At 41.4% G+C, this 25,632-nt stretch overlaps 1 long non-coding RNA gene and 1 pseudogene across 1 annotated transcript; one reads left to right on the top strand and one right to left on the bottom strand.

Annotated features, from left to right (window-relative positions):
* Positions 1-7: 7 nt before the first annotated feature.
* Positions 8-20,580, top strand: LOC148184232 (uncharacterized). Its single transcript, XR_015772772.1, has 3 exons — positions 8-131; positions 18,034-18,129; positions 20,484-20,580. It is a non-coding gene; the product is annotated as an uncharacterized LOC148184232 (long non-coding RNA).
* Positions 20,581-21,691: 1,111 nt separating this feature from the next.
* LOC148184231 (uncharacterized) lies at positions 21,692-24,931 on the bottom strand (annotated as a pseudogene).
* Between the last annotated feature and the right edge of the window lie 701 nt (positions 24,932-25,632).

Here is a 25,632-nt window from a genome sequence, read left to right as displayed (position 1 = left end):
TGTGGGGTAAGGCGTCTTGACCCTTTTTTTGAGCCTTTGCAGTCCCTTTCCTCAGGGCTGCTGAGCTGTGAGGGAGCGACTGAGAGCCGGCCCCTCAGGGCTGTGGAGAGGGACTGCTGTTCTCCCGGCAGGTTAGTGGGGTTTTCTTGGCTATGAACTCCGTATGGCTGGGAAGAGCTGTCTCCCTTCCCTGCCTCAGGAAAGGTAAATTTTATTTTTTCAATAGAGTAGCGCTCTGAGGGGCTGTTTAAGGCCGGTCCGTGCCGCCTCCCCTTGCGGCTGCCTTGCTTTTGGCTGTGGCGTTGCGTGAGGTGCGAGGTCATTCCTTTCCTTCTGCTGGTGGTTTTATATATTTAGTTATGAACTTTTGCATAAATACTTGTATCTACACACGCTCTATATTTGTATGTAGATATTTGTCAGCTCCTGAGGCTGGAGCAAAGACAGTGCTGAGCACTTTCAGGCAGGTGAGGGTTAACACTCCTTTGTGGACCTGATGTGTGAGGGATGATTGTTTCCCTTATCTACTGAATAAACCAACCAGCAGGGTGTTAATAAAAGAAATAGCTATTACTGAAGCTTTTTTTCTCTCCCAGAAGAAAACAAGTCCATGATTTTAGTTTTATCAGACCCCAACATTGCCCTGAGGGAGTGGGGTGGGTTTAAAGTAGCTATTAAAATTATTGCTGCGAAATGAAATTTGATTAAAAAAGCAGCAGTCCCATGACTTTACAAAAGCGTTTTGTTAAAATAATGCTGTTTCAGGTTGTTATTTGAGCTCTGGGCGCTGCTTTATTGAAGATATCTACTTAAAATATTACAGATATGAAATGGAAAACTGCCTCACCTTTTATTATTGGATATTTGAACAACAAATAGAGGCCACTAGAAAGTAAAAGATTTGCTTGCCGCATTGCTAAATGTGTATTATTTCTGTAGCACAGAGGGCTCTTGCACAGCAGTACAATGTTATTTTTCTACCTTTGGAATTTTGTTTTTGTTACTATTCCTTCTGGTGATTAGAATTAGGCAGAGAAAAGTGGGTGTATTTTGTGTTTTTTGTTAGAGTTTTCCTGTTTGTTAGTTTTGAAAGAGGGCCTAAATATGTGAATTGCTGGTACTTTCTCCCTGAGACAGCCTTACCAAGGGAATCTTTGCCTGGAAATGAACACTTGTTGTTGCTGGCAGCCTTCCAGGGTGAAGTCTGTGGTAGTCCTTGACCCTGCCAGGGTTCAAGTAGCAGCATCAGCCAAAGAGGTGTCAGAAAGGCCATCTCCAGTATGATTTCCATTGTACAAAAACAAATGATACACAGTGCATATAAGCATTTTATTTGCTGACATCTATTCATCTGAATAAAAAGAAATCATGTTAGAAGGAGAGATTAGGAGAGTTGCTTGAAAGTAGTAAGTGTAGGTTGAGAACAAGCATCAAATGGTGTTTAAGTAATTTCCATAGACAAAACAAATAGTAATCTTGTATTAAATACCATTAATGACTTCAAAATGGAAAGTTTCAAACATTAGCACCATATGTGTATGTGTAGATGGATCCTATGGCATCAACCAGAAGACTTTCAATGTTAATACTTTTATTACATTGATTTTACAGAATTATGTTCCTTTAAGGGCTTAGGGGAGCAGCCAATATTTGGCATGACTTGTGTTTTATTATCATTCGATCAAGCTTTTAGTATAAAGCTCAGTGAATATGGCCAGCATATTTGGCTTCTATGATAGATTAGTATCCTTCAGTTTTTCCATATGCTTTTGTCTGTTGCAGCTTTTTTAACAAATGGGCCTGATTAGTGCTAATAAAAGTGAGACAAGCAAGAATGCTTAATTCTTCACTAGAAATATTTGTTTTGTTTAAGTGGAAATGTGAATCTGTGTGAAAGCTAATTGTACGTATTTTCACATTTTGAAGTGCCTGTTTTCAAACAGCTTTCTTGGCTTTTTGGGAACATCCTGCTTTATGCCTATTCAAGCCATCTTTTACAGCCTCTGCTGGCCTGCAGCTGTAAAAAAATAAAAGGACAAAAAGTAGTGAGTTTGTCCCATAAAATTCAGAATAGCTGAGGTTTGACCCTCGTGCTTTACTAAAAGGGTGTCCTCTATTTCCTTGCCTTATTCGTGTTGTGATTTTGAGTGTACTTAATGGCAGTAAATCCACAGTGTTTCTGTAGAACTTCTCTGGTAGATGCCAACTTCACCATTTTCAGGTAAGTGCTTGGAAGGAAAGCTTTGGTTTTGTTTTTTCATTTTATCAGTTCCAAAGTTAATACAGTGTAACATAAAAATGTTGCTGAGGTCAGCTACTGTTACTGGTGTTACAGTGTTATTTCTCCGTCAAGGAGCATTTCCATGTATACTGTACATATGTATAAGAGATAGGGGTAGACAATCAAGATACTTTAAATTTTATGTTCTTATAGTTTTTCAAACACTTAAATAATTCCTACAGCCATGTTTTACTTCTCTGTAAGCTGCTTGGAATTTGCTGGAAATGGCAGGCTCCAAGCAGGGTCACCAGGTTAGAGGCTTGTTCACAGTTCATTCAGCAGTTACTGGGTTGGTTCTTGCCTTGATCAAGGTGCCAGATTTGGGGGCCCAAATTAGGTATTTAACTACAGGGTGTGAGTATGAAACCTTTTTGTGGCATGCCAGATGTCATGGTATTGGCTGTGTGATGGAATATAGTCAACCTATGGTGCTTGGAAGGATTTGTCTTGTGGTTGATAGTGGCTCTCAGAAAGAGAATATGCATTAATAAGACGTTTTAGTCTTTCTAAAAGGATAGCCTTAATGAATACTGGCTATTGTATTTACCCTTTTATGCCTCACTGTAAATCAATTTAGAATTATTCAGATACATTAAAGCAAACCCAGACCTCTCTAGTTTGTCTATGACAGAAATGGAGACTGGTGAGTCAGTAAGGGAAATCAGCTCATTTTCTTCATGTAATGTGTTTTAGCAGAACCACATTGCATCATCCTGATTTGTGATGGGCGGTTTCTAAGTCTGAAGTAGACCATGAGGAGTATAAAATCCTTCGTGGTTACAATTTTGTTCTGCACTGATATTCAGTAAAGCTTAATATTCATTGCAGTTCCTCCCTGAAAAGGATGCGAGTTGTGTTGCTGGTTTAGCACCATTTTCCAGCTGAAGTTTTAGGCAGAAGGGTGATAATGTCTGTGCATGCAATGAAATTGATGCTGTGCTGCAGAACTTGTTTTGGCAACATCAAATAAGGGTGACTTTCTATCTGCTTTAATTCTCCTAAGTTAAAGGAGAGAAGACAGAAAAAGTTAAACATTAAGGTAGTATTTATTTTGTACTTACAAACCAGTAGATAAGCTTTTTCAGATTGATACTTGGAAAAGAAATTGCTTTAGTGGAAGAGTTCTATATTGAGTAAATAATAATAAAAAATAATTCGTTTGCCAAGAAAATAAATTATATGACAAAAACTAAATCAGTTCCTTGTATTTCTCTTCTCTCTGATGGATGTCTGACAGGACCTATATTTTGTCTTGCCCATGACTAAAGCACAAAATGAAATATTTTCTTGTCTTTCATGGCAAATATGTGTTCTTGGTTTCTTGTTATTTTATTACCTTATCTGAGCTGTGCTGGCTTTGCTACCTTTTCCCTGCAGCCCCCATCTTTGCAAAGCTCAGCTGAGCGGTTTTGGCTGAGCCAGGAAGGAAAAGGAAGCAGAGACTCTAAACCTTTATCCCATATAACTGCGATGGGGAGTGTCCTTGCTATCCCACTTAGGTCGCTGTGTTGCATGGAAAGGATGGGTACAGATCCTAAAACAACATTGCCACACTTCAATCAAATTCAGAATGGCCTCTCCTCAGAGATAGCAAGTATCCAAGGTCTAAATTCATATCAACGTGGTAGTCTCTATTATGTCTTAGACTTACCTAGGAATATGAAAGAGTTGCATAAAATAAAAACATTTTTAAAAATAAATAATTGGTTCATCTATTCTTGTCTGCACTGTGGGGCTAGCTGGTAACACTGTAATTATCTCATGCATAAAAATCCTGCTTTCAGGTCATTACACTTCTTCAGCCCTGGTATAATGCACAAGACTATCACGATTAAATTATGGGACTAGATTAAATGTGAAATGCAAACTTGTAAAGGAATTGGCTGGCTCTATACAGGGGCATTATTTTATTAATCTGAAAGCATAATAAACCTTTAACTTCTACAGTACAAATGCATCTGCATAATTGCTTACTGCTATTTGGTATTTTTCTTCAACAAAGCCAATAATTCTAGAATGCCTAAATTGAGCTTTTTCATGGATAAAAGGAAGGTTGGACTAAGGTTTGGCATGGTCTTAGTCCTGTTTTGAACTCAGGGTCTAAAATGTACTGTTTCTCATAGGAATAACAGGCAAATTTTAAATATACTTCAAGGACTGTATTATTCATATATTCTTTGTTTAGTTCCTTCCCTTATTTATTTATTTATTATTTATTTATTTATTTATTATTTCTTATTATTAGATTTTTATTGGGCTCTGTACTGTTTTTTCTCTTAGAACTGCCATTTTTTATTAAACCTAGGTATCTTTCCATTAGGCACACAGATGTGCTAGGGTTTAATGATACCAATATGTATGATTTCTCTTTAACTTGGTTGCTCTTATTAATGTGAGTATTTAGGAACTAATTACAAGTGTAATAGGTCACAGGTTTTTTGTCGTGGAGTTTCCTACCAGGAAGGAATAAAGCATGGAGTAATGGGGGTAAAACCAACAGCTTTATCTTGGACTCCGTGATTTTTTTGCTTCACTTAGGCTTGCCTGTTGTACTTTCAAGTTATTTAATAGAGATAATTATTGTAGTGCTCTTGAATGACAGGAGCCATAATATATAATTTAGTACTTAACTTGGAAGCAGCTTTTGTGTTGTAAAAGTGCCATAAGGGAAAGCAAATCCGCTGTAGGAATAAGGAACGCGGAGGCTGATGTTACAAGAGATTACATGGCTGTTCCCATTCTCAGCAAAAAACATAGAAAATTCTATTCAAATGTCTGAATTTTCAAATTAAGGAGAACTGTGTCTTCTCTTCTAAAACTAAATGCACCACAGTGTTGACTGTAACACTGGAAAGGGAAAAGCAACCGGCAGTAGACAAAACTGTATGTCATGAATCCACTGGGTTAAGAATAGCCTGAGTGAATTTTTTCTTTTTCTTGGAACAATGTGAAATAAACAGGGAGCTGCTTAATAAAAATCCGTCATAGCACACTGCAGAGAAGAGCCATTATTAATCTGTATAATGAAACAAGTCAGGTTCTGTTGAACAAGTTTGTATTCCTGCTGAAATTGAAGATTGATCTACAACTGTTTCTAGTTATTGCTCACATCAGAGAATGGTAAAATGCCAGTAAAAGTTGAGTGATCTGCAATGAAAAAGACTCATTACAACATGGTACCTTCTTCATTTCCCTAGTTCTGCAGGGCTGTTTGTGCCATTATTTCCCTGGATGTATTTCCTGCTTTGTCTTCTTGCCAGTCACAGATATCTGAAGTTGTTGTTTGTTGATGAGTCAGACAACCTTATTGAGCCGAGGTTGTAGTAAGGAGACACAGTTACAGAGGTGTCTTTTACTTGGCTGAAGTGCTTCAGAAGATTTATTTTTTATCTAATAGAAGAATGTATTTCTTGCTCCAGAGGATGTGTCCTCCTTTAGAAGAAGGGATATGGTCATTTACAATCAGGAGGGGTCTCCAGGCAGGGGATGAAGGCTGGATGTTTTGAGGCTCTCATGAAAAACTCATATCTGAGAGTAAAATTCTTCTGATTTGAAGTCTGTCTTAATTGCAGCTCAGTGATCCCATTTGTGAGTAATACAGTAATTTCCTGAAATAAATATGATATTGCTCTTCAGGTGCTCTCTATGTTGCTGTGCCAGTGAAAGAAGCTGACAGTCCCTACATGCCACAGATGGGGTAAAGGCATTCCTGCGTGATCTTCCAGTCCCTTTTGATCTTGTAGGAAGAACGTGGCATGTTTAAACTGTACTGCTGCTCTGGTGGCCCTTGGCTTTCAGGATCTGCTTCAGCAGCTTGGAGTGGTTCAATGCTGCCCACCTCAGCCTAAACCAAAGATGTGTGCCTACGTATTGGCAATGCTAGTTGTAAGAAATTTCTTGCTGTGGTAAAATACTGAGACTGGGTGTAGCACTCTTTGAATGCCGTCTGTGCAAGAACAATTGAAAATAAATTGTTCTTTCTATCATCAAAGAATATTGTACAAAAATGGTCACATTTCACAATATTTTCTTAAGTGACCGGCTCCTGTGCAAGATTTTGAATCAATGCTAACAACTGAGTTCTAGAAGACACGATGAAATCCTACTAGGATCCTGGGGGGAGGGGGTTACAAGAAAGCATTTCTTAGTTAGAAGTATAAAGTGTGTAGTAAAATTAGCTTGTCCTGCAGCAATCTCCACTACAATTAGGTGTCATTAATAATGCAGTGTTGAAAAAGTTTGCATAAGAAATGCAGAGCATTAATATTTTATTGTCACTAATACGCTTTGATTTCTGTTCACGTTTTCTGACTCGAGCAAGGGAAAAGTGGTTTTTAACAGTGTTTTTTCCATATAAGTAGAGAAGTATTAGTCACTTTCTCAGGAAAACCCCCAGGGGAACTAGCACGTGGGTAAGGCTTATTTTCAGGCTTCTTTCTCATTCAGGTTTGTTCTGATTAACCTTATGTGAGCCTTTTCCTTGAAATTCGGCGTGTGAAATCTTGTCCTGCCGAAGCCCGAGGCACAAATTCCCTGGTTATGTTTGGAATGAAATTCCAACCCTATTAATAATCAAAGATTTGACAAATGCCAACGTGCTGAACGAGATCTGAACACAAAAGCTCATTCCTTATAACCAGTTTCTGACAGCTAACCACTGCAGTCCTTTGCAGTAGCTGGAGGCCACCCAGCCCCAGAGAATGTTCACCTGTGTAACTTCATCAAAAGTAGTCACGTGGACTTGGGTGATGACTCACAGTGGCTGATAGAGTTTGATAGGGAAGAGGAATCTGTCAAATAAAAATCAAAGCAGAAGGGAGTATTTTTGTATTTGAGTAGAGCTAAGGCAGGAAGATTTGTGTGCTCTGCTGCTGGATGTGAATAAGCTGGAGCCTGTCTATGTAAAGCATCATCAGAAACCAGAATCTTTGTGAAACTGTAGAAACTGAGTAATAGGTGTGATCCCCACAAAACCCTGACTTAAAACACCGACACGAGACTTGTTGGAGGTCAGTAGGTGTGAGCTGCTGGCAGAAATAGATTGATAGTATTGTTGTTTTATGATGAATTTATTCTTCATGGATACTTCAAGTGTTTCTTTTTGCTGTGAATCTTGCATTAAGATGACTTTGAAATAATTAATCTCTGTAATTACCTGTTCTGATCACCAATGAAGGCATTAGTCTTATGTCCTGTAGTAATTTCAATGAAGTTAGGATTTCATAGCTATTTAACTGTTAAAGGAATTAGTAAGGTATTGTTTATGGAATTCTACTGCACCCATAAAAAAGGGTATATCTTTGAAAGATAAAAATTCTATTGCTTTGAGTTGCCATTGAAATGAGAATCCCTTTTCACTGCAGTGGTAACTACAATTTGTAGTCATTAAGTCTCAAAAGAATCTTTTATTACCTCATCTCTTTATTTTTTTAAGCTGACATTCTGTAGAAATCAGTAACATTCTGAGGTTTTGTGGCAGCGTAAAGCTATTCTAGCAAGTATTTGATTAGGGTAATGTAGTAATAATTTGTCAAATTTTTGCCTTAACAGTATTATCAGGTCAGCCTTTTACTGATGGAGTTTCCTTGATGGAAAAAAATCTTAATATATTTACATTACTAAAAATGTTTTTTTCAGTACAAATATGCCACATCCACTGTCTTAAAATGGCATTGCAGAGGGTAATTACTCTAAATATTTATTTACTCAAAAATACTCTAAATTACCTAATTCATTAATTTCTCCCTTATTAATGGTCTTGTCAGCATTTAAGACCAGCATGGCTAATCAGATGTCAACAAAATGCAATTACTACCAAGTGAAAAGTAATTTTCATCCTTATGTTTTTGATGAGCCTGATACAAGGCCAATTCTCCTATAATTGCAGCGTTCCTCAACTACTCACCATAAAGTTATGGTTTGGGCTTTCCATCACTATGACTACTTTTGCAAAAGGGATTTGTGGTACTGAATTCTTTTTTCTCTTTGGCTCAATTTTATGGATAAACCAGCTCCCTGTAGGAGACTTGTTGTTTTTATTGGTAATTACTGAATAGTTTTCTGAAATACTAGTTTTGATTAATCTGTTCCTGATGATTTTTTTTTTTGTAGAGTCCTGTCTTACTGCCTTAATGGCAATTCTATGTTTTTATTCCCAGCTTTATTTTCAAGTTCTAAAAATATTTCTTTCTGTTAAGAAAATCCCAAAGTTTGGCATCTTTTTGAGCTTTTATCCTCTTCTCTTTGTGAAACTGTCTTTAGTTATTTTATAATTTTGAGGACTGAAGGAAATGTGGAAAACTTTAACTGAATGAGATGTTTTTCAGCACACATAACAAGTCTTTGAACAAAAAGAGAATATTGTGGCTTTCAGTTCATAAATTAGAGCTGGTACAGGTTATTTGCCAAGGTTTTGAAAATTAAGTGAATGAACTCTGAGATGATAAAAAGAGATGTGGAGCAATTTGGGCGCCGGTTTGCGAGCACTGTTGTTGTGTGCCAGGAATTTAGGCCAGCAAGTGGGAGGAGATGAGTCTGTGGAGGCCTCAGCATCCAGGTCCTGATAAAACATGGCAAGGTAATTGTTTAAGGTAATCAGTTCTGATTTCTACACTTTGAAAAAGACTTTCTGATTTACAGTCACCTGCTGCTCGTCATACTCATATGTATCAGCCTTCTGTGCACCTCAAATCCCAGGGTTTGCTGAGTCTTTGAGCAGCAATAGCTACTGCTGTTTGGTTTTTACACGTAGTGAATAATCTCTCCAAAGCATTCTGTTAAATCGATCGTTTTCTAGCTGCTATGACTAGTAAGCTGTAAATTTACCATGTCTAGTAAATTTAAGTTGTGAGATCTGACCGGTGATCAGTTTCTGTCAGTCTGTGCTGAATTATTTTAAATTCCTGGCTAATAACAACAAAATTTGGAGCTGAAAATTCTGGAAGTTGTAATATGGGAGAGTACAAGGCAGAACTTTTTCATCTGAGGGAAAGCAGACACTGTCAGAAAACTTAAAGCCTCAGTCCTTGGAGATCAGAGCTGGGTTGGAGAGGAGCTTTCTCAGCTAGGTAGTATTTCTTTGAGAGCTGGCATTGGACTAAGTGCCTTTTAGAGGTCCTTTCACAGCTGATTTATTCTGTGAGCCTTTGATGAATAAACCTGTGTGCTAAATTTCTCATGCTTACTGACATGAGAGTCACTGGTGTTGAATGAAAGGAAATAGACTTGGATATTTACGCATTCAGTCTGGTAAGATCTCTCTGCATATGGCCTCAGAGCGAGTCATACGGTAAATCTGGCATTAGCACTCAAGAAATGAAGTCAAAAGTTGTTTCAGCACAAACCCTCAGTGGAGCAGGCTCCAAGATGTTGCAGTGGTTTTTATGCACTAGGCTTCTTTGTCCAGAGTCTTTGTCAGGGCAGCATCTGTCCAACCCCTCCTTATTTTATTCTGGACCATTTGTCCTCCCACAGCTGTCATGATAGTCGCATATGGTTGGCATAAACTCTGTCATCTGTCCTGGCAGGCTTCTGGGTAATTTAATCCTCTTCTCACATCTTATCTTGATTGTTTTTATACTGCTGTGTCATCCAATACTACACAGATTATGCAACCACCCTGATTTTATGTAGCTGCCTTCCTTAAATGGCTTTATGGGAACTCCTCATCTTGCTGCTGTGAAGTCCAAAGACTGTAACAAGAAGAGTCTATGAAAAAGGACCAGAGTCAATAACATGCCATGATTAATCCTGGAGTATTGCCCATAAAAGTAAAGTATTTGGGCAAAGATTCCCTCTTTTTAGTTAGAAATAAACTTCTGTCTTTGACTTACATGGACTAGTAAGCACTGTCTGCTTTCTCTGAAAGGAGAAATCTCTATTTTCAGGGGGGGCATTTAGCTGAAACCAGAAGAGAATCTGTGAATGCTGAATTCAGTAGATGACTGCTTGGAAGAAAAGGAAAGCAACTTGTAAAAATGAATTTTAGATTTAGGGCAAGTCAGCTTACTGCTCTGAACAGACTCAGCTTCAGTTAAGTGCAGGCAAATAAATGATGGTGCTTCACCATTATTTTAAATGACAGCTGCCTGTAATTTAAAACTGGAGACAATTCCAATAGATGAACGGGATGGGTGTATCTTGGCATTTTTATCTCCTTGACTGAACTATGTGAATTTTTCCATTGACAGTTCTACTTCTGTAAATCATTAATAAATGATAACTGTCCTTAGTAGTTAACTTGTTAAAATACTGCACAAGAAATTTTCTGAATTATTAAGGAGGGAACTTAGTTTATATCTTAGTTAATGTCTAGCATTTGGGTAAACCATTTGGTTAGAAGGGGTATTGGCATGTTGTTTTGGTAACAGAGCTCAGAAAATCTACCAATTTGAGATTTTGATATATTTGGAAGTAGGAAAGACTAAGGGTAGGCTTTAGTATGTTATGTGTGATGCTCAGTCTGATAGTCTAATTTAATGATAATCAATTATTTAATCTAAAGGCTGAATGTGCATCAAAACACTTAAGGATTCACAGTAAATTCTCAGGAGCAGATTCATTAATTCTTTGAAATATTACTTGAGTGATAGGAATAATCTCAGGATAATTGAGATTTTGCTGGAGTGAAGTCAGAGTAGGTTACAGGTCCTTGCTGAGAACTCTGCTGTTCTGTCAGTGTCAAAGAGAATGAAAGGATGGACACATTTCCAAGTGGCTGCTCTTGGCTCAGGAACAAACTTACTTGAAGGGTGACAGGGGCAAAATCCCAGTGTTTTGGTTCTAAATAAATACTTATCTATGCCTTTTCCTCGGATAGATTTATTACTGAGGGACACTCTTGAAAGATGAAGATTGGTGCTTTGGTAGTACATCTAGAGCACCTCTCCTCCTTGCAATTTGCTCTCTTTTGCCCTGTGCTGCAGCTTTCTATTCCTCTGTTCTGTGTAGGTTTGAAACTGTTGGTATTCAGATGTTGCCTCCACACATGGCATTCAAACCGAAGCTTATGAGTGTCAAACTGCTAAATACTGTTCAGAGAAGCTGTCTGACAGTGCTTGCTCACCGGTGGTTTATGAACATTGCTCTTACAGGCTCTGTTTAAAAAACCCTCAACCCTTACTGTGGTTTTTCTTTTTCCACTCGTGAGTCAACAGAGTAGAATGTCACTTGTTGATAATGGTATAGATCAGTTGTCAAACTCCAAGGCTGAATTAGCAGAAATATTAAAATTCTCTAGATTTGTGGGGTTTTTTTTGGTGGCAAGGATTTGAGGTGACAAGCTGCCAGCTCCTGTCATTACCAAGGTCTCAAACTTCCACTTCTTTTTTGAGTGCAACGGGATGTTTTAGCTTGTTGACAAAGTCCCTTTTTGACTTGGCAGATGACAGGTGGCTTCTGCAACACAAGTCTTCATAAAAAAAGTTAGGTTTTTTTTTTTCTACAGATGTTAATTGAATACAAAAAGCCTAAAAGCAGCATTTCTGTGAAATTTTCAGGGACATTGATCTGAGGTTAGTGCTACAGTGAGGAGATGAAAATAATCTTTGAATATTTCCACTTACAGGAACTGTGAAGTAGTACACAACATGAGACTCAAAAATTAAATGAGATCATGGGAGATTTACATCCCTGTTGCACATACTAAATTTGTGTTTTGTGCATTTGGGAAGCATGGCCTTCTTGCCTTTCTTCTCCCTCAGCAGTGAGCATAATCGTCCTTCTTGTAGATACTCCAACACCCAACCCAAGTAAATATTTAAGAAACATTTGAAAAGAGCAAGCAATTAGTTCCCCTTCTGGTGGCTCTAAGTGCATAAAGCTGCCGAATGCTTTGCTTGCTCCTTCTCCTCACTTTCAGAGTCTATTTTTTAGCCTCCTTTGGCTGTGAGCCGCAGATCACTAATGGTCAGAGAGAATAGATGTGAAGCAAACAGAGACTGTACAAGGCTGGAATCTTTGACCACAGGAGTCCCCATCTTGCTGAACAGGAACTGGCAGCTGGCTCTCTCTCCCAGGATTACAAGTCCCAGCTGGGGAAGGCACAGAGGGAGATGAAGCCAGGTGTTCATGGTCTCTAGCAAAGTGCTCTAAGAACTTTGGGAAATGGGAATAAATCTCTTGTGTGCTGAAGAGAAAACGAGTCAGTGTTGGGGCACATGAGCACAAACATGAGTAAAATGACAAGAGCTGCCTAAGAATGAGAGAGACTTGGTAGTGTGCAACAAATCATTTCTATGCTGATCATTAAAAGTCGTCCTCCAATCCCATTTTGGGAATCATTCACTTAGCATTATTCTCTTCTGTTGTACACAAACCTGCCTCCTATCCAAGGCTGTATTTTCTCCTATGACCTGATGTGAAGTTGCTGTCTAGGCACTGGTGACCTACTTTTGGGAGAGGCATCAGGGAGGAAGGGAAAGAAATGAGGTCAGCTGTGTTTTCATAGTCCATCTCAGTGCCCAAATGCAGTGCAGTCTGTCTGAGTTGCTGTTGGTAGCTGTGTAAAGCAGCAGCAAGGTTAGCAAGCTTATGCGACTGTAGTGCGATGCCTCTGCGCCTTGAGATGTGTCGACTTCTCCAGTGTGATAGCAAGTCAGGAGCTGAAAAATTTGGAAATATTTGCCCAGTGTGGTCCAGCTGCCAGGCATCACACTGTCTTAATGAGCTTGTTGTCCTTCTCAGTTTCTTTGGGACCATGAGTCAGGCAAACCAGGAATCATATTCCTTAGGATGCTTAGGTGTTCATCTATGCTCAGGTGTAGTTTATATTACAGCAGCAAGAATACTTTTCTGCTTTGCAGCTTCAAAGGTTTGCATCAACAGAGAAAGAGCAACATAATGGGGTTGAGGTTTGCTGCTCATTACACAAGTTCAGAGTTGTGATTTAACAAATGCTTGGCTTTTACCAGGTGCTTGGAAAAGTGATAGGCAAGAGGCTTCAGCATTTTGTGCTTCAGCAAAGATTTGATTCTTAATCTTAATATGTGAAATTCTCCTTTAAATCAAGTCCACTTCTATTGTTCTTTTCCTCGGTCTCCCTCAACCACGGTTTTGTACCTTGTGTCCAGTTCATAGCATTAAGTCAGAGGTCAAGGTCTCCTTTTAGTGTGTGTCCATATAATACAGAGAAAAGCTGACATCTTGTTAATAGCTTTTAGTTGCTGTTACAGGGACACCCCTGATAAATACCATCAAGGTCAGCACAGTGTCTGTTTGAATGTATTCTGTAAAGCAGTTGTTATTATATAGAAGCTAATTAGTACTAATTAGTTTCTCTGTTAACAGAGTTGTAAAGAAGCCAAGTAATTTTTTTTCCTTTTTTAGTGGTGTCCTTCGCTGTGATAAAGCCATGTTGGTGCATTTGCACTTCTGAATTTTATTCTCCAGGACTTTCACCAATGCACAAAGTCCTAAAAGCTTTTCTAGAAGTAACTATCAAACAGAAAAATGAATAATTTACCATATTAGACAATTATCCTGCCAAGAGCTCTGTGTGACCAGACACCATGCTTGGCATGAGGAGTATATCCACTCTATAAGAAATCCTTTTGGGTGTTCCCTTCAACACCAGCAAAATAAGAATGATTGAATACAACTGTACTCTTTTTTTGAACTTATTTTGGATCATGATCATATGAAAATAGGAAAAAAGATAACTGGAAACTTTTGTTAGACATAATTCTAATTCACTAATATAAAAGGTGTAGTTTAACTTACATGACACTAAAACTACAGCTGTTTGCTCTCTAGTGTTACATTAGCAGCTTGTGTAGTTGTCTGTTACTTGGTAATGCTTGCATTCCTGAATCCAGAAGATGTTTGGTAACTGAAGGAGCCAAATGCGGCTTAAATTGCTGGTATTGTTTTGCTTGACTGTAAAATTGCAGGATAAGAAATATTTGAGCAAATGGAGCCTGGTGCTGTTTAGTGTTTGTCTTTGCTTGCATAAACCATCCTCCTTTTCAGAGAGTAGACTGATGAACTTTGCAGTATGTGTGCAATTTTAAAATATTGGTTTTCGGTGACAAATAATTTTCTCTAGAACTTGATTCCTGCATGTACCCATTTGCATTTTTATAAAAATTCTTGGATGTGTTTTTTCTTTGTGCAACATGGAAGTCTACATCTTTCTCTATAATAAAGTGCTACACTTGAGGTGATTGGGAAAGGTTAAGAAAAATCATCAAGGGTGTTAATTTGAAGTTACTTGGAGGTTGTCAAGAAATCAGTTTGGTCACTAGAGCAATCATGCTCACTCTCAAGAAAATACCATTTTATAAATATTCTACTTGCTTATATTCCTTCCAGTGTTGAAGCAAGTCATTTTTATGCTCAGCCAAACTGTGGGTCTTAACACAGATTTCCTCTTAACGTGGATTTGCTTCACGTTGTCTGGAAGACGCGGTGAGTTCTTGAAGCCAGTCTGAAAGGCAAAAACCTGGGTTTCAACAACACTGATTTGTCAGGGACTGGTGGAAATGAGTTTGTGAAGGCTGTATCAAGTGTAAGAATGCCAGACAGATTTCAATTTCTTTGCAATTTAAATCTAGTTCAGATGGACTGTCTCTTGGTTTGGTGTGTTGGGTGCATCTTGCCTCTTTCTAATCTCAGTTTAAATGGCAGATAAAATTTCTGCTGTTGGTGACTACAGTCAGTGTGGTTTTGGTTATTTATGCAGCTTCAATTACAGAGCTTGTGTATAGTTTTAGATTTTAGGGGTTGACATCCGTGTGTACAATTGCAGTCACACTGATGATGCAGTTACTAAATATTTGCTGTAGTCCCTGTGACTTGAAGCCATTTCTGTAAGAAAACAGTGAGTACTTTTTCTTTGTAGTTTACAGTTGTGGAGCAAAATTGATTTAATTGCTTTCTCCACCAATTTGTTTCCTTTGTATTTTCTAGCTTCTCCCCATTTAAGGTGAGCTTGTTTAGTTTTTGAAATGAAAATTTTTAGGTTTTTTCATGGTTTTTCTTGCTTAAATGCAAAAGGAACAGCCCTAGATGTGTAGAAACTGGATATATAAGGAAGGTTGTGCTATTTAAGTATCAAAGCTTCTGGTTGAAACTAAATGGTTTTTTTCTTAGTTCCCTAGCTAGTTGTTGATTATTTGCCACCTGAGAAGAAACTGGGAGATAATTTTGTTTGCTTTTTCATGCAGTTACTGAATGTGATGTATCCTGAACTATTTCCAATATTTTTGCAGGTTATTAGTTTCAGAAACAGTGGATATAGTAGCTGAGCAGCATTCTTAAATAATACCATGGTAGTTTCATTTATGATGAATGAAAAAAAGGGATATTTCCATTTATTCCCATTTTGTTGACCTGCTACGTGGAAGAAAAGCACAGAGAGAGGGTTTTAACTTGTCACCCTGATTATATTTAGTAATGTAACAACATAAACCTTTTTTATTTGATGGCTGATGTCTGCTGCCATCGATTCAATAACCACCTCTGGCTGACTGGAAGGAAAGCAATGTTTGTGTCTTTTCCTTTAAGATAGACAGGTATAAGGAAAGGAAGAGTGGGGCTGGATTATTGTTTCTTAGCTACATCTGTGGTGGTGAGCTCTGACTAAATGCTGAATGCCTTGAGTTAGGATGAGGAAGGGATTTGTTCCCTTTCCTTTGTTTTTCTCAGGATTGAAGGACTTCCTGTGCCCTGATGCTGGCTCTTGATACTGCCAGGGCTAAGAGAAGAGAAATGGGGATTGAGTTGAGGGAAGTTTTGATTTGGATTAAGTTACCAACAGATCCTGAACCCCCAAAACATAAGGTACATGTTCAGCTGATTTTTTGGTACCATCTTAAATTGCAACAAGGAATCAGTGAATAACGAAGGAAGCTGGCACTGAGCTTCACATTCCATGGCATGACAGTAATCCTTCAGGGGAAACACAGGAGATTGCAGAAATGGTGTGATGCGTCTCTTCACAAGCTCCTGTTTTCTTTGCATGGTGGCTGCTGTGGAAAATGCCAAGTTTTAAACTTCCTTGTTACACTCATGGCTGAGGTTTGTAAGAAGTAATCATGGTTGTGTACATCTCTCTATGTGCTGTCAACTTTAGAGCTGTATCTTTTTCAATGCTTACCTGCTAATGATAAGAAAAGAGAAGCTTGTTTTTGCCAAGTAGAATTGTTTTATAGCAGATTAGGCTGCTAAAAATTCAGTAACATGGCATCATTAGGTTTAAACATTTGAGGTGCCATAATTATCACTGAAGTATCCATGTATATTAACAGTGTCTTTTTAATATCCTACCTTTGTAGCTGTGAGAGTTGTGTCTTCTGACAGGGATAAAAATGGGGAACAATTTTGTTTGCTGTTATTTAGCATGACAGGCCTCTTAGCCTGTCAGTTGACCAGCTCTAGAAGTCCTGGAATCTATTCCATGTTTTCTTAGAAGTATATATTATACAGCATATACTATATATTTATTCTTCTATAATAGAATTGCTTAAAAAACCCCTGAAGGCAAGAAGAATAGGAGAAATAGATTTTGTATTGTCCAGTTATTTGGGTAGGTAAGTTAATGTATTGTGGTGTAGCCCCTGTTTAATAAACCACCTTTTATTACTGTGGTAAATGTGATTTTACATGAGTTTTAACTTCTTCCTTCTACTGAGCAGGTCCCAGTGTTGAGTGGTAGAGCTCTTTCCTTCAGAGCCAGCTGGTGCCTCAGGACCAGAGCACATTACCCACGCACTGTGAATGCTTGACCAGGAGAAGTTATCCTACTTGCTGGGCCTCCTGAGCCTTGAAATCCTTACATCTGTAGATTTCTGTGCTTGTCAGTCTCCTCGGAGGTGGAGAATTATGTGGGGAGTGTAAGTTTCTTTGGAGATAAGAAAAGCTGAGAATGTAGTGCCTTCTCCCCTACAGAGAAGAGCTGTTTTCCTGTAGCTGAAGTTATGAGGTCTCGCTCCTTAATAAGGATTTTGAAGTGCAAAAAAAGAGTGAATATTCTAGCAGAGGTGACTTTTGAGCTGTCGACTGCCATTGTCTCTGCATCTGATAAGCTAAAGAGTTTAAAGATGAATTTCCCCCTCCTTTATAGAATGGAGATCTGAGTCTTCTCATTGGTGTCCTTCTACCATTTTACATTGCAGATGCATTTTGATTCTGACTGTTTGCTGAATTTTTAGCTATGCCTTATATTGTGTGAAAAATGAAGTTGTTGCGTGTTTTCTTTGCATAAGGAAATGCTTTGGATGATATCTTTTCAGTGTGTTTAAGCAAAGAAGCGAAGTTGCATTAAAATGAACTTCATACCTTCATGTTACTGCATCATTCAGAAGTTCTGTTTTGGTGAACCTTTGTTTCTTGCAAGGAAATTTTTTACTGCTATGGTTAAAGTGTGAGAAATGCAGTGTAGAAACATCCCTGAAGGTTTTCAATGACTTTCATTGAAAAAAAGTAAATTGTGAAAGCCGATACAATGCACATTTCAAATGGTTCTAGGAGTAATGTACTTCATCTTGAGAAAAATCATTTATTTTCGTATGAAGCCTGTATTGTAGCCGTGAGGTGCAGTGTGTTAGCAGCAAACTTGGTGGCTCCCCTTAGCAAGACCCATAGAATTGCATCAGGTGACCTATTGAGATAAACTCAACCTACACTCAAGTTGTTGATTATTTCTAAGTGGAGAAAATGTAGGGTTTCTTTGTCTCTAAAAGACTGGAAAAGAGCTTCTGTCATTGCCAGCACTACCAAGGAACATGTCATTGTTCAATTTGTGTCTTTTTCAGCTTTGAACAGGGCTCTTTGAAAGTGACTGACACCTGCAAATGAAGTCCTTGGCTCCCGAGCTTGTAACATCACTGGTAATTTAATTACATGGACAGGTAAGAGCTTGCTTGGAGAACTATTAAGATGGACGGGAATGTGATTTTTGTCACATCACGTTTTTTCTGTCTCTAATTCATCTCAAGTTATTATCACAAGCCCTGTCTTGACATGGACTACTTAGAGTAATTGCCAGAATTTGCCTGCTTCATAGCTTTATTTTAAGGCAGTTTGGATTACTGAGTTTTTGGGTGGTTTTCAAGACGGTGAGCTACTTTGCAGAAGTGTCTTTCAGGAAGTATGTGCCAAAATAATTAGTCCGTTATTTCTGCTTCCAATCCAATGTTGTCAAGATCTGAGGAACTAAGCTTGAACTTAATAAGCTAGTGTACCATTTCTAGGACGAGATAAAGTAAATGAAATGGCTTGAGACAAGCTCATGCCTTCAACACAGGTGAAATCCTGTCTGTCAGACATGAAATATCAGGTTAGCCTTTGGAGGGACCCATTCCTGGTTTATCCCGAAGGGCTGCGGCCCATGAGGAAGACCCATGCTGAAGTAAAGGGGAAATACGAGGAAGGAACAAGAGGAAAGACACTTTTTTGATTAAACACATCCCCCCATTCCTCATGCCCTGTGTGCCACTTGGTTGTGGGAGGAGGAGAAAAAGGAATAGGGAATGAAGGATTGGTGTTTGCCCTGGAAAGAAGGGATGGTGGCTGGGGAAGTTATTTTAACCTTTTTCTTTTAGTTTTTTTCCTCATCATCCATCTTTATTTTTAACTGGTGTTACATTAAAGTAATTTATCCTTAGATCTATTTTGCCTGTGATAATAAGTGGAAAATAATCACCCTGTCTTTATCTTGACTTGAAAGGGCTTTTTCATCTTTTCAGCCTGTTGTGTTGTGGAGAGAGAGTGGCTGGCTGGGTGTGGGGTCCTCACATCTGGACAAGATCAACTTGCCACAACAATTTGATGATGAGATGAAGGAATATATATATATTTTTTAGGTGTTAGTCCTTAAATTTGGTGTAAACCTGCTTGGTAGGATTAGTGTGCCAGTCATAACTTCTTTCATTGTTTCTCCTAAAGGAGTAGCTTTGAAGGGTGAGAAAAATCCCACCTTGCCCAAGCAGACAAGTGTAATTGGAAACACAGGTGGTATTTGCTGTTCTCTGCAGCAAGAGAACTTTGTCTCCCCACAGATTTACAGCCCCATGACAATCAGTGTATTTATCTAAAATCATGATTGCCATTTCTTCAGTTACTCTGAAGCAGGAACTGGTTATTGTGCAACACAAGTGGTACGGATGGTGAAGTTTGCATCCAGACAAATTTTAGATATTTATGGGGCTTAAGCACAGTGAGAGATTTTTTTTTTTAAGATGAATGATTTTTATAATCAGCTAATTGTCATTTATTTTTCTGAACAGCAATCAAATGTATTCTGTAGCTGTGTTTATTTTTGGACTGGTCCACCTTTCTCAAATCGCGCACCGCATAGCGTGTGCTGTACAGGAAATTCCACATTAGGAGCTGCAGACACTGAAGAGAAGATGTGGGTTTCTTTTTGTAGTCAAGGCCCCCATAGTGAGATTGCTTTTCTTCATTTTATACAGATTGAGCATGGTTGTGAAACACAACGGAATGAGGCAGTAAATGGGCGATGAGCTGTTTTGCTGACATGCCAGTACTAAAAAGACAACTCCTCTTCCCTAGTTCAGGATAATACTGGAGGTTTTCTGAGCAATTACTTGATTCAAACATTCATTGCTTATGAATGGCATTTGCTTCAGAAAAGTGCATAGAGATCTAATGAAATGGTAAAAAAATAATTTATGCATACCACATAATGTAAATTATTGTGCAGCACGACCATTCAGTTTTCGACAAAATAATAGAAGAATTGTTCCTATTTAAAATACAGTTATTTCTATGAAAACAGAAGGTGCTTTTGAGCATTTTCTCTCAATGAAAGCAGATTTTAATAATTAGTTCAGAAATTGAAGCTAATATTTTTCAAGTGTTGTGCAAAAGAAAAAAATCACATTAGCAGTGCACATTTCATTATAAAAACGCACTATAAGCAGATCATGGCTCTTACAATGTAAAATAGGAAGTGGCCTATGTTATGAAGTTCCTCATAGCTCTAGACAGAGTAAAAGGATTAATATTTATGCAAAGTCTTAATCCCGTGAAAAGTTATATCTTGATTGATATCACCTTTGCAATTCAGTTGGAAGAACACCCACAGCAGATATTAATATCTGCTTCGTGGTGGTTTAAATCATAAACTCGAAGGTGTAATTGTTAGCAAAATTTCTTCTGTGTCTCTGCACGAGACTGTGCCACAGCTTAATGTGTATGGTGGCACTTAAGCAACTACTTATTTGTGTATTTCTCTTCACAGCACCAACAAAGCACTTAAGTTATCGCTGAAAGAATATTTGGCATTAAAAAACTAGGACTATGCCAGGAGTGTTGGAACGAGATGGTCTTTAAGGTGCCTCCCGACACAAACGCTTTTGAGGTTCTTTAATTAAAGACTGTAGATATGGAAATGCAGTGAGACCAGTTATAGCAAGAGTTTCTCTATACACTCCTAAAAATGGAGATTCCCAGCCTATAAACGCTTCTGTTTTTCGGTAAGCCAGGGAGTAATCTTGTGTAGTGTTTTATATTGAAGCAGCCAAAAGTGGTAAATGATGAGTGAGGCTTACTGCCAAGGTTGGGGCATGAAATAGAAGGTTATGACTTGTATGTGAAGATGCAGGCTTTCAAATTTGAAGCCAATATTCCCACAGGCAAAGAAATCTAAGACAGTAAAAATCAATTTTTCTTCTATCATTTTTCTTCTCCCCTTTAAATTGAAATACAGCCTTGGCTTTCAACAGGAAAAAGTAACTGATTTGGTCAATACCATAGCACATATTTTAATATTATTCTTTCAGACCCAGCTCTGTGATAGTTTGGAACTGGCATGTACTTACAGAAGGATAGTTTCCTGAGTCCAGTGCACAGTTTGAGTGTGCACGTACCATTAGTGGGTTAGTGCATGCTAATTTTCAGGGAAAAATTATTCAAGGGCCTGAATTCAGGCCTTGCCTGGATCCCCCGGGAGCTGTCTCTGGATTTCTCTCCCAGCATTCCAGGGATGATCCTGCTCCTTTCATGGTGCCCCAGAGTCCTGCAAGCCCCCGTCCTGGGGCCATCGTGATGCCTGCCGGGGCCTTTAGGGTCCCCCCTAAAGTGCAGACAGGGTTTGACTCCAAGCTTCCTTGGAAGGTGGAGGCGGGTGAATATTGGCCACCTTCTTCTTTCCCGCTGCCCTCCGTACTCTTGCAAAGCCTGCTGGGGCACTCGGGCTCTCCATTGCAGGCAGTCTGGAGCTGCCATGCAAAGCCATCTCTCAAGGAGTCCCCAGGTCTCAGGTGCAACCTCAAGAAAATGACACAGCAACGTGTAGAAAACGTGAACTTTATTCACTTGACAACTTCTAAAATCTACAATCCAACGTTACTAGAAGACTATGGGGTAAGAATCTTCAGCCTAAACAACTTCAATACTTCAACTGTTTAGAACTGAACACTAAGGGAAAGGTCAACTTCTTGGGGGAAACGTGGTGGGGAATCCTACAACAACAGGGGTGTGGCTAACTTCTAAGGTGGGGAACATCGCAGTGCCTGGGCTGGGCACTGGTCACACATTCCCCATAACGTTCTGCAGCCGGAGTGCCGCGCTGGAGGTCAGAGCTGTGGGGAGGTGCGGAGTCTCCTGTCAATGCCCTCTTTTGCCGCCGTCTTGGTGGTTGGTTGAGAGCTGTCGCGAAGGAGCAGCCGCATCAGGTCACGGTTGTCCCTCAGCAGCTGCATCAACTTCTCCTGACAGCCCTGTCTTGGATGGCGGCGGGGCCCCGCACGGCCCGAAGGGCTCTGGAGATTCCGCTGCAAGGCAAAGCACAGGGATCCCCATGGAAGAGGCAGAGGGGCAGAGCGGGGCCGGCACCTGTGGGGCTGCCTTTGGCCTCGGAGACAGAGACTCGGGCTCAGTTGGGCTGGGCTGCCCCGGGGAAGAGGCTGCAGCAGGCAGAGCTCGGCCGCCTCTGCTTGGTGCTGTCCATGGGGCTCAGCCCCTGGGCCGCATTCCCCAGCCAGGAGCTCAGGCCCCTTCTGCCGCAGGGCATTGGCCAAAGGGTGCCCGAGAGGCCCTCGAGGTCTGCCCCATCCCGCCTGCCTGACCCCCCACCCCCTGCCTCACCTCTCCCCAGCGTCTCTGAAATCTTCTCCCAAGGGCCCATCCCATGGCCATTCCTATGAGGAGCACGTCAATGAGCAGGAGTGTCCTGGACGCCCACCAGATGAGCGCAGGGTCCGTCTCCTCCAGGTCGAACTCCTCCGGAACCGGAGGAGAGGCATCCGCGCTCCGCTCCGGTTTGCTGGAAGGGTCGAGGGGATGGGCCAAGAGCAGCAGCACGTAAAGCTGCAGCAGCGCGGAGGAGCCGTGAGCAGCCATGGTGCTCTGCCTGCAGCACAGAGGCTCTGGGCGTCTCTCTGCAAGCAGGTCTGCCTGGGCTCTGGGGCGCAGCAACAGCTGGGGACAGTTGCCAGCCACCGTGCCGTCCCCAGAGGCTGTGATGTCACAGAAGCACAGAACGCCCTGGCTGCAGAGAGCCCTGAGAGAATGTTGAGTCCAAGCTGTGAGCCGTGGCGGCAAGCATGGCCAGCAGAGCGGGGCCCGAGCGCTGCGGCCTGGCTTGCCTTGCACCCGTGCCGCAATGATGACTCCAGCAGCCCCCTGTCAGGCCATTGCAGTATCTCATGGCCCACGCTGGGCACAAGTTCTTCCCAATGGCCAGCGTCAACCTCCCTTGGCACAGCTTCCAAGCCTTGTTGCCATCTGCTCTCTCTTGTCCTTGCCCACCTGGCTGGCGCTGCCGTGTTGCTCGCTGGCCTGTCTGTGGGAGAAGAGGCTGTGCCAATGAGTGCTGCTCAACTTTGAGGCCATTCAAAGGAGGATTTGATTGTGCCTGCTGTGGGAAGAAGGAATATGCGTGCACATGGCCACTTCCCATAGGTTTTACCCCAGAGTTTCATGAACAGCTCTCCTAGTGAAAGTCAAGTCTGTTTTAGTGAGTATTTGAGGGGTTCCAGAACACAGTGCCATCTCAGGGAAATTCTGCTGGTTGAGTTCTACTGAGCTTTTGAGATGAGTTGCAAATCCTGAAAATGTTCTCCTTGCCGAGCTAGAAATTTCACAGTTTAGACTGTGGGGATATTGATTGCTCAGTGTTGAGGACCTCATGTAACTTCCAGCACCAGAAATTTTCAACCTCCAGTGATTGTCCTTGAGACAAAACCATTTGAAATCTTTTTTCTGTGGACAGGAATTGCTTCGGTGTTACTTCACATCATCCATTAAAAATATGATGCCTGGAAAAAGTCCCGAGTGCTGTGTGATTTCCTTGGTGGTGTTCTTTGGAATGGCTTCCCCCCCATTTTCTGAAGACTCTTTCATTTGCCTTTTAGTCACAGAATAAATGTTTTTCCTTCCAAGAGGCCTTGGTTTATCCCTGGGCTTCTCAGCCCTCATCCTGGAATATCTGAAAGGTCTTGGACCAAAGCATAGCAGTGTTTGAGCTACCAGGAGCAGCACCTCAGGTTGGGTGAGCTGATGGGGCTGGGCAAGTGTCCACAGCCCTCCCTCTGGAGGGGCTGAGGTGAGGGTGGCCAGGGATACTGGGATTCAGGCAGCTCTTCCTGTCACACCAAAACCCTTCCCTTAAATCAGAACTGTTTGTTCCCGTGAGATCAGATTGTTACAGTGCCCACACCTGGTGAGACAATGCCCGAACAATATTTCTATTGTCAAATCCTTCAGTTCATCATTCCTGCCAGCTGGACTGCTTGGGATGTGGGAAATTCCTTAGCGATGGAGGTAATCTGCCTGACCCGCCCGGCAGCCAGGCCGGAGCATCCCTCACTGGACCATTTGCGTTGCTCCCGACACATCCCAGGCATCAGCACCGGCTGTAGAATAAAGGGAAGTGCTGCAGCTCCGGCAGAGGTTTGGGAGCCACGCCCGGACTGCCGGGGGAGCTGTTCCTCAGTGCCGCAGGTGTTGCAGTCAGCAACCTCAGGATCTCGTCCAGGGAAGCAGCAGGATTCTGGGGACCAGCACCAAACACCAACGAGACGGGCTCCCGTTCATGAAACCATTTATTCAGCATGGGAACAAAGTCAGGTTCAGAACAGAGAGCCCCGAACAGAGGCACAGCAGGGGTTTTTGAGGGACAGAACCCCCGAGGGTCTCCACCTTTGAGGGTGGAGTTCAGGGTCAGGGACCAGTAGAAGCACCCCAAGGGAGAACCCCCCCAGGGACTCAAACCCAATCAGAGCACCTGGGCTGCCTTTCACAGGGGGTTTGGGGTGGGACAATGGAACTCTTTGTCTCCCCTGAGGCCGCTGCCACACACAGGAGCCAGCTGGAGCTCCTCAGCCAGGCAGGAGTGGGCTCCTGATCGCAATCGGGCACAATCAGAGCCTTCCTCTGAGCTCAGCAGGCTCGGGGCGGGCGCTCAGCCGGCTTTCATTGCGGACCGAGGGAAGGGCTCGGGCCTGGAAGCGCCTCCCGGTGCTGCTGGATAATCGGAACCTGGCCCAGCTGAGCCGCAGCCGGGCTCGAGCTGAGTCTCCCGGCTCTGATCCCGTGGCTTTCGCTGCAGGTTGCGCAGGCGGGGGATGGCTTTGTGCAAAGGGAGCGCAGCTTCCCGGGAGCGGCTGTGCCTGCTGCCAGGGATTCCAGCAGGCTCCGTGCCTGCAGGCTTGGCCTCATCCCTGCCTGGAAATGAGGATGGGAACCAGCCTTTCCCTCCTCTCCTTCCACCTCTGCTCAGCTCAGCAGCTTTCTAAGCAACTCTTCCAGTTCTTACCTTGCACACGGCAAAGAGTTGTCTGGAGGAGCTAAATTGTTCCACCAGCCTTTAAATATCCTCGGAATCCCATGTGCCCTCCTGTCAGGTGGTGCAGGGAACAGGCAATTCCCAGAGAGGTGCACAGCTGGAAAGATCATACACACAGGTGGGGTTTGGCTCACCTCTGTTTTACCTCACTCTGCTTTGATTCCACTACTGAAAGATCAGGACTTATCAGAAAGATCTGAATTAGCACATAGGCTGATCCAAGAGCACTGAAGAGTGGCAATAAGGACACTTGAACTCCAGGAAGGGCTCTTTCCCTTGTGTGCTGAGGGCAAAGCGAGCTTCAGCAGTAATTCCTGCTTTGGTGGCATTTTACAACGTGTGTTTTCTACAGGGGAAGACTGGAAAAAGCAGCTCCATGTTTAGATCATGTTGAGAGCTACTCCGTGAGTCCTATCACCTCATTTCACAGCTCCAGCTGCCCCAGTTGTGCTGGGGGAAAGAACAAGATGAAATTGGTTTTGCCATTATCTGTGTGACAACAACGTGTGCCATGCAAATGTCAGGAGCAGAGATGACCTCAGGCTTTGGTGTGAGAAGCAGAACAGGTCGGATTTAGGGTATCCTAATGAGATTAGAGTGA

The sequence above is a fragment of the Pseudopodoces humilis genome, chromosome 6, assembly GCF_049639895.1.
Source record: "Pseudopodoces humilis isolate 2021_Gansu_Grassland_sample_001 chromosome 6, ASM4963989v1, whole genome shotgun sequence".
In the NCBI taxonomy this organism is placed as follows: domain Eukaryota; kingdom Metazoa; phylum Chordata; class Aves; order Passeriformes; family Paridae; genus Pseudopodoces; species Pseudopodoces humilis.
The sequence above is the reverse complement of the archived record's forward strand: the minus strand, read 5'-3'. Positions and strand labels throughout refer to the sequence as shown.